This window comes from Microtus pennsylvanicus, chromosome 3 (genome assembly GCF_037038515.1).
Source record: "Microtus pennsylvanicus isolate mMicPen1 chromosome 3, mMicPen1.hap1, whole genome shotgun sequence".
NCBI classification, from domain to species: domain Eukaryota; kingdom Metazoa; phylum Chordata; class Mammalia; order Rodentia; family Cricetidae; genus Microtus; species Microtus pennsylvanicus.
The window spans coordinates 25,121,916-25,131,143 of NC_134581.1; positions in this window are offsets into that span (position 1 = coordinate 25,121,916).

A 9,228-nucleotide genomic window follows, 5' to 3' on the forward strand; every position below is an offset into this window, starting at 1 on the left:
TTCTAATCATTCTCAAACAGCACCACCAACTGGGGACCAAGTATTCAAACATATGAGCCAATGGGGGCATTCCCCTTCAAACCAGCACAGCTGGGAAAGCAGCTGGATGCTGAGAACAGAACTTAGCGCGCATCCTAGAAGGAGCTTGTGAGACGGTAGTCCTGGGAGCAGGGTGGACTGGAAAGCTCTGCTCCAGGGGTTTCGGGGAGGAAACAAGATTAGCTAAATATCCTTGTGATATTTTGGCAGAGTGTGGCTGCTTTCTGTCCTTGTCCTAAGAATTTGCCTGAGGCTAAATTCAGAAGCAATGAGCTAATCTCTTTGGTGGAGGAGATTTCAAGACAGCCTGATATTGACTCTGTCATGTGGCTTTTTGTTAAGACTCTTATACTGGCTTAACATGAAAAGAACAAATGGGGCAAAGCAAACAAACAAAAACCAATAACACCCCACAAAACATACAGTTTTAAGAATAAAAGACCAAAAAATTTAAAGTTGGAGCCAAGGCTTGTGCTTGTGTCAGAAGAAGTCTGATTCACACTGGAATAAAGGGAAGGGTGTCCTCAGTCAGGGACACTCAGCTAAGCTTCTAACCTGGCGAAGGAAAAGGCCTAAAATCAAGTAAGTCTGCTGAAAATGTGGTTCATGGGGGGCAGCCACACTGGGCAGAATCATCTGCATGGTTTTGTCTTTAGAGTCATGAAGGACACAGGAATAAAGAGGCTGTGCACTCTTCCTCCAGGGATAAGGAGAGCCACTGAAGCCAGGTGATGTGGGTCAGGGCAGGCCTTTCATGGAAGCCCCGAGAGGACAAGGGCCTCTGAGAGGTCATCGTATGAAGCCATTTCCTTTTTGAGGATTAGTGTGAAGTTCGGGTTACAAGCAGAACAGTCAAGAGGCTGGCTATAGAGCTGAGAAGCAGGAGTCTCTGACTGGTGGGGTTTAACTTTTGCTCCTGGAGTCCAGTAAGGACTCTCCCCTTTCCTCTAAGTTCTTCACATTCTAGTAAAAGAGCCATATCAAAGAATATCCATTTTTCTTCTTTGCCCTTTGAGGAGGCTCCCTGCCCAGGTGCCATTGGGACCAGCAGTTGAGATGCCCATTGACTGGCCAGAGTTGGAACTGGCATCTGAATTTTGCCTCTTTCCCGAGGATCCTTTTGTTTCCCTTTTCAAAAGTTCCCTAAACCTGAGTAGGGGATTTCCTCCTTGGGCCTCAGCCCATGGTTTTCTTAGCCTTTAGAGGAAGCTCATCTTTGCTTCCTGATTCTCTTGTCATACAAGGTACCAAGCATAAAAGTACAGTGAAGAGTGAAAGTTTTCTAAGTGGAGATGGTCTCCCTAGTATCCCTAATACAGTGCCATGGAAAATGGCCCCTCCAGTATCCCTGATAGAGTGCCATGGAAGATGGCCTCTCTAGTATCTCTGATACAGTGCCATGGAAGATGGACTCTCTAGTATCCCCAATACAGTGTGACATAGAAAATGCCCCCTCCAGTATCCCTGATACAATGTCATGGAATAGGGCCCCTCTAGTATTCCCGACACAATTACATGGAAGATTCCCATCCAGAATCCCCAACACAATGCTGTGCTTTGTTATTTCTTCCTGTCTAAAAATAAGACCACAGAAAGACAGAATGGTCTTCGGTGAGGTGGCTTTCTTCTTCAGAAAGGAAGTCAGGAGAATCTGAATCTGAATTCCAACTTCCTCAAAGCCAAGATATCACTAAGTGATCTCAGCAAGTCCCTTCTCTGTCTTCGCACACGGAAGAGTGTCATGTTCTGTCACGCCCCCACCCTGGTTTCAGGTCTGAAGGTCTGGTTGGCCACCTTCCCCTCATAGCCAGGGGTAACCCATTCTCAACACAGAGCCCTCACCTAACAAAGAGAAGACGTCAGTGAGGTGCAACTGACACTCAGAAACCAATGACTCCCGTGGCCACACAAAGGAAGAGTCAGGAACTGAGCCGTCAGTGGCCTCTTGTTACAGAGAAAGCACAGCTGCTTGCTGGTCTCTTCAGTCTCCCAGAGCCTCACCCTGGATAGGAAAACCACATTCAGTCTCTAATTCTCCTGATGTTTCTAACAAGGTCATTGTTCCTTAATCCTAAAGGATTTGAAATAGCTCTTATCTGTTGGATTTGTGTTACACAGCTTCTGAAGTTCCAATTAGCTAGAAGGACATTAGCATCCACCCAAAGCTCACGACAGAGCCAAGAGGGGCCTCCGGGCCCAGGACAAAGGAGAGAAAGGACTCACAGAGCACAATGATTTGAAATAGTGACTAAATCACTGCAACCCTCATACTCGCTCAAGAACCAGTGAGCTCCAGGGGCCTGTGGAGTGAACCAAACAATGGTATTACCTACCCTAAAGGAAGCCTCCTAGGCCGTCACTGCTGTCCTGAATCTCTTAAGGTAAAGCGAGGAAGAGGAGTCCTAAACTCAGGTATAGAGAAGTCCCTTTTCCAGCGTATTCCAAGAAGCCATCGGCCACATGGTCAATCACTACGCACCCACTAAAAATAACACCAGGAGGGCAAACATGCCAGGAAATGTCCCCACTAGCTCAATTGCTTATCTTCTGTGTTTGCAATTTGGGGCCTTGTAATTCTTACTTTGTGGGGGCAGTCCTGTGTACTGTAGGGTGTTGAGTGGCATCCCAGCCTCTACCAAATACCGCTTCACCCCCAGTGATGACAATAAAAAATGACATTGCTAACTGTCTTCTGGGGACAAATTTATCCCTGCCTAAGAAATACTACAATAGAGTAAAACAATTCTTTTTTTTAAAACAAATAAAGTGATAGCATTGTTAGTATTCAGGCATCTGTACTGGCCTGCCCTTGGGGTCCTGTCAGGATATGTCCTCAGCTGCAGCCACTAAGAGCACCATCTGTACACATTCATTACATTCTCTTCTAAAGGGACCTTACCTACCACCTCTCTCTCTCTCTCTCTCTCTCTCTCTCTCTCTCTCTCTCTCTCTCTCTCTCTTTCTCTGTCCTTCTCTCTCCCTTCCTCTCTGTCTCTCTTTTCTTCTGTCACTTCTGTCCCCAGAGGCCAGCCTCTCCCTTCCCCTTCCCTCCTTTTACGTTCCCTCTCCCCTAATAAAACCCCTCCCTGTGAACTCTGTCTCATGCTGTCTTTCTCTCACGCTGCTTTTTCTAAATTACAACAAACATACTCTTTTTGTTTGAGCCGCTGTTTACTATGTAAGTGCTATATGCTCGGTAGTGTGTGACAGAAGTACAGGTGGGATCTCGTTTATCTGTGGCCAGTGGATGGCCAGGCGCATTTATTTTCTTCTATTGGAGCACACAAAACAGCAGCGGCTTCCAATTTCTCTAGTTAATTTCCCAATTCTTCTGCTGGCTCCTGCCTCACCCAGGAAGTAGGAGAGATGGTGCTGGGCGATGTATTTGTCAGTTTGCATGACTATAATAAAACACCAGAGGCAGCTTAGTTTTATAAAGAGGTTTGTTTTTGGACTGTGACTTCTAATAGCACAGTGCAGATTTTGAGGGATCCCTTTTGCCGTGTCAGCTTAAGGTGAATGGTTGTTGTGGGGCCATTTGTGGAAGGAAGAGGTTGCTAATCAAGAAGACAGATGGACAGAAAGGGGTGGGGAGGATAATACTGGGGTCCTATAGTGCTTTCTGAGACTAACTCCCAATTGGCCTAAGGTTCTACCACTAGACCCCACATCGAAGAGTTCATCTTTCAATATCACCACATTAAGGACTGTGCCCCCCAACATGCTAACCTTTGGTGAACACATTTAAATTATATGGAATTAGCAAGCAAACAGGGAAACCTGCTCACCCTGTTTGAACCTAGGTCTTTCCCTTTACAAGATGAACACAGTATTTCCTGCCAGATTGTGAATCTGAAAAGCCAGAACCTGGAATGGGAGGTGTGCTAGCTGGGTTTTGTCAACTTGACACAAACCTAGCTATATCTGGGAAGAGGGAGCCTCTCTCAGGTTGCCCTGTAAGCAAGTCTGTGGGGGAATTTTCTTGACTGGTGATTGCAGTGGAAGGATCCAGTCTACTGTGGGTGGTACCATCCCTAGGGAGTGGTCCTGGGGTGTACAAGAAAGTCAACTGGGCGGGGCTGGAGAGATGGCTCAGAAGTTAAGAGCACTGCCTGCTCTTCCAAAGGTCCTGAGTTCAATTCCCAGCAACCACATGGTGGCTCACAACCATCTGTAATAAGATCTGGTGCCCTCCAGGTTCCTTCCTGCCTTGAGTTCCTGCCTTGGCTTCCTCCAATGATGTGTTACTATCATCTGTAACCAGATACATTCTTTCCTTCCTAGGTTGTGTTTGGTGTGGTGTTTTATTATAGCAGCAGAAAGCACACTGGGATAAGAGGGAATTTTGTCCTACCGCCATCTACTCAATTCCTGAGTTCTTCATAGTTGATAAGAAAAGTGTCTGATATATCACAGCCACTGGTAAGGATTTATAGCCAATCAATACTGGACAGCTGTTTGCAACGCTGCCAGGCAAAAGCCAGCAGCCAGTAGACTTCAGGGCCAGCAGCACCGGGGACACTGAATATGAGGACCTCAGCCCTGGGAGAACCTCTGACCTGGAAGGATGAGAATCATCAAGAGCCACAAGTCCCCTCAGTGGCTGCTTGTGTGAAAAGGCCTGAGAGGCGAGGATTCAGAACCACCCCTCCAGCCATGGTCAGCTGAGACCTCTTACCCAGAGGCAGCTAGCTTGTATCTTGGGCTCTGGGGAAGTTTTGATAAAAAATTTTAGGCAAAATATTCATACATAAAAAATAATTTTTAAAAAAATTTTAAAGCTTTAAACAATGAACTTTAGTAAAAGAAAATATTTCCTTTGTAGCTTTGAAGTACTTAATAGGAGTTAAAAGTAATTAGGCTAACAAAAGTCTGTTCTGTTCCAATTCAATAAGCTTTTTTTATTCACTTCATTGTCCTTTGTGATTTAGATTAAGGTTTGTGTGCATTTGGAAAAGGTCACATTTACCATTTGCTCAGAGAGTGATGGGTGACTAGGAAGGCAGACTGCTACGGGATGCTACCAGGCAGACTGCTACGGGATGCTACCAGGCAGACTGCTACTGGATGCTACCTGGCAGACTGCTACTGGATGCTACCAGGCAGACTGCTACGGGATGCTACCAGGCAGACTGCTACGGGATGCTACCAGGCAGACTGCTACGGGATGCTGCCAGGCAGACTGCTATGGGATGCTAGCACAACAGTGGACTCTGTGATGTGCACTCTATCTCTGGTCCTGCCACATCTTCGCGGTCACCCTGAGCCTGTTTAACATAGCCTACTTGACCTCAGTTTCCTCATTTAAGTTTTTTAAAAATTATGTGTGTGAGTAGTTTACCCATCTTTATGTCTGTGTATCACATTCATTCATGGTGCCCGTGGAGGCCAGAAAAGGGCATCAGATCCCCCTGGAAGTAGAGTTAGAGAGGTTATGAGCCAACATACAGGTTCCGGGACTCTGGCTCAGGTCCTTTGGAAGAGACCCAGTCTCCTCATTGCCTTAGCAACAGGGTCCAGCTGTGTGTCTCTCAGGCTGGCCTGGAACTTACTATGTAGCTTGGGATGGCTTCAAAGTCACAGTCCCACTGCCGGTGCCTTCCAAGTTTTAGAACTACCCGTGTGTGACCACACTCCATTCTGCCTAATAAAGTTGGAATAGTATCTCTGTGTAGGTTGTGTTAAGGATCCAGAGAGCTAAAGTCTACATGTAAAGTACCTGGTGTGTCATGGGGTACAAAGAGGGAGGTGTCAGCTAGCTGATGAGGACAACCTCTCTTTTACTTCTTTTACCTCCCTTCAAGTCACTTGGTAATTTTGTTTTCAGTGCTGGGGGTCAACCCAGAGCCTGACGCAAGCTAGGCACTGCCAGTCTCGTGTTTATTCTTTATAGATCAACTCAAAATAGTCACAGGAAGCTACAGCCTCTACCTACTAAACACCTGTCCTTTCCTAGTCTGCTCTGTCTGGAAAGGTTCCAGGATTCCTGGCAACTCTCAGCTTCTGAGGTGTGCAGGGGGTCTGTCAAAGGGCCTAATGACAGGATAGACAAGGTCTATCAAAGGGGCTAATGACAGGATAGACAAGGTCTATCAAAGGAGCTAATGAAAGTGGGAAGAGATGAGAGACTGAATTGTTTCTCTGGGTCCTCCTTTTGGCAGTGACTGGGTGACAGTTCATCTTAATTGTAGACTAGATGGAAAGATGCTTATAATAGTAAGAAGAAACGTTTCTGGATGTGTCTGTGGGGGAATTTCCAGAAACAAAGAACTAAGAGGAACCTGCTCTGAATCTGGGCAACACCATCGAATAGGCTGGGGGACAAAAGAGGAAGAAGCAGGAAGTCTGCCAGCATAGGTTCTCTGTCTCTGTCTCTCTCTCTCTCTGTCTCTCTCTGTCTCTCTGTCTCTGTCTCTGTCTCTGTCTCTGTCTCTCTCTCTCTCTGTCTCTCTCTCTCTCTCTTTCTCTCTCTCTTGCTTTCACTCTCTCCTTCCTGGCCCTCTTGTTCTAGGTTGTGTCTCTGTGGTATCTGCTGCAGCACAGGAAACAGAAAGTGACCAACAGTGTGCCTTGCCTGTTAGCTCCCTTCATGGCGGGATCTGCATGACAAGCCTGATGACCTGGTTGTGATAATACCGCTTTCTTCCTTGTGTGCTTGGATTCTTAGTGGTGTTGGCATTGTCCTAATGCTGCTCTGACCTGTGTCACCATCTCTTGTTGGGCACTGAGGCATTTCCACTTTCTGTATTAAACTCTTTCCGTGTTAAATGCTTCCCCTGTACTAAATCCCTTCCAGGTGGGATATTTACAGTGGCTCCTTCTTCTCTTCAAAGACCTGAGCATCCCACGGCTCTCCAGGCTCTGTTACAGCTCCTGACCGTGGCAGGATCTCAGGAAGATGTTTTTTGACTTTTTCATTGTTGTAAAATACCCCAAAGGGTGATATTTGTTTACTTTTTCAGGCTTGCTTCCTGTGTACTCATTCACCAATTTTTCATAACTGCATCATTCCGAAAGCACAAGGAACAGCTAATGTGAGGGCTGGCTTCAGAAAAACCCATGACCAAATATTTGAAGTTTTTAAAAATTTTGGACTAGTTAATTTCTATTTGGTTTTCTCAAGCCCCAGCTTCTAAGTGTGTCCATCTACATAATAAGTGTAACCAGGGAGCCAAAATTAAACATCTCTGACTTCCACCCTTCCAGTCAAGCACAAATTCTGAAGGAAAGAGCTAGGCTGATGGAGAGTCCGGTGCAGCCAGCTCTGCAAGGCTGATTTTGTTGTCCATGCGTTCTGTTAGGTTCTGTGCAGAGGCAGGATGTCACACTCCCATCCCCTGCCGCCAGATAGAATGCAAAGGAATCACTTCCACGTGGTATTCTAGTGATACTTCAGGGTTGGTCTGGAAAACTTTATTTTATGAAAGATAAGTCTAATTTAAGCCGGGCAGTGGTGGCGCACACCTTTAATCCCAGCACTTGGGAGGTAGAGGCAGGCAGATTTCTACAAGTTCAAAGCCAGCTTGGCCTACAAGAACTAGTTCCAGGACCAATTCCAAAGCTACAGAGAAACCCTGTCTTGAAAAACAAAAAAACAAAAAACAAACAAATAAAAAAACCCAAAAAATGATGTCTAATTTCAAACAATTGTGAAGAAGTGGGATCAGAGTCTTCGAAGAAGCTTAGGGTCTGTCCCTGTCACAGTAGTTGTGGTGGTTTGAGTGAAAATGGCCCCTATGGGCTCCATTATTTGAATGCTTAGTTACCGAGGAGTAGAACTTTTGGGGGAAGGTTTAAAAGGTGTGGCCTTATTGGAGGAGGTGTGACACTGGGTGTGAGCTTTGAGATTTTTAAAAACCCACACTGGGCCCAGTCTCCAATCTCTGTCTGTCTGTCTGTCTGTCTCTCTCTCTCTCTCTCTCTCTCTCTCTGTCTCTCTATCCTCTCCACTTCTCTCCTCTCCTCTTTCTCTCTTTTCTTTCTCTTTCTCTTCCTGCTGTCTGTGATTCAGGATGTAAAGCTCTCAGCTACTTCTCCAACACCATGCCTGTCTGCTTCCTGCCATGACAATCATGGACTAACCCTCTAAAACTGTAAGCAAGTCCCCAGTTAAATGCTTTCTTTTATAAGAGTTGCCTTTGTCATGGTGTCTCTTCACAGCAATAGAACTGTAATGAAGACAACAGCCTTCTATGTGGATTAACACTAATTAACTGGTCATCTAACAATGAAGATGGTTTTTGGCTTGAAGATACTGTGTAAACTATTTCTTGGATGATATAAACAAATGTCTATTGACCAGATATAGAAACAATACCACCTGAGTACAACTTGGTGAATTGGTGAGTTTATCTGAGTTAGGTACAGTATTATGGGTGAGAACTTACTTGCAGAAGACTGGATGACTCAAAGGCAACTCATAATCAATTTCCCAGCCTATCATGATAGTGGCTATCAGACGCTGGAACTTGGTGCTCTCTGCCCTATTTTCAGGCAGTTTGGCAGGTCAGCAAATCTCTTATCAGCAGAAAAATTGGAGGAGAGTGGGGATTTATACATCTAGTAGGTTTCAGGGATTTCCTGAGACTTGGGAGTTGCTTACTTCCTGGGTTTTGGTGGCACCCCTCCCCAACCTGCTTTAGAACTTCCCAATCTTACCAAACTTCCCTCCTGGATGGAATGTTTCCATTCAGAAGAAACTGCTCTACAACGGAGGGTGTGGTGAATCCCTCAGCATACCATGTTCTAAATGAACAAACCCAGAGTTGTCCGTGTGCCTGCCAAGCTGCTGCAAGGGGCTGAAATGGTACAATCTAGACAAAGGTCCATTCCCCAAACCTGGGAAGGATGCACAGCAGGAATCCATGATGACGGTATTGAGCTGCAGGACTCGATGAACCCCAAAAATGGGCCCCATAGATCTATCACCACTAAGCTCTCTGTCTTTCTAGGTGCACCCCTCTGTGTGGCCAGCAGGAAAACACGGTTGTGCTCTGAGTATCAAGTTTAACATTCTGATGGCACCATGACGCTTCAGAGGTACTGACCTATTGCTGTGGTGTCTTTGCTCATCTGTGACTCCTAGGGGAGTGACTTAGCACAAACAGACCATATAGGGCTGCCCCAGAGCCTTGGCAGATCTGCAGTGCTTACCCTCAGTGTTTCAGCCCTACACTGCTGGCAGGGACT